The sequence below is a fragment of the Tachypleus tridentatus genome, chromosome 5, assembly GCF_004210375.1.
Source record: "Tachypleus tridentatus isolate NWPU-2018 chromosome 5, ASM421037v1, whole genome shotgun sequence".
NCBI classification, from domain to species: domain Eukaryota; kingdom Metazoa; phylum Arthropoda; class Merostomata; order Xiphosura; family Limulidae; genus Tachypleus; species Tachypleus tridentatus.
The window spans coordinates 12,889,822-12,890,024 of record NC_134829.1 but is presented as its reverse complement, the minus strand read 5'-3'; positions in this window follow the sequence as shown (position 1 = coordinate 12,890,024).

The window sequence follows — 203 nt, the reverse complement described above, 5'->3', positions numbered from 1 at the left end:
AAAAACACCCTACATTTTATAGACTTCTTCACAAATTAGTTCCTAGCTAAAAAGAAAACCGCAAGTTTTGATTTACTACATCAGTGGTTCTTAACCTGGGGGTCGTTTGAAGTTTCTCGGGGGTCACGGATGGTTTGGGAATTATTGGGGAAATCACTGAGGAGTTTGTAGTTTTTGTGGCATGTGTCTGTAACTACCCGCCA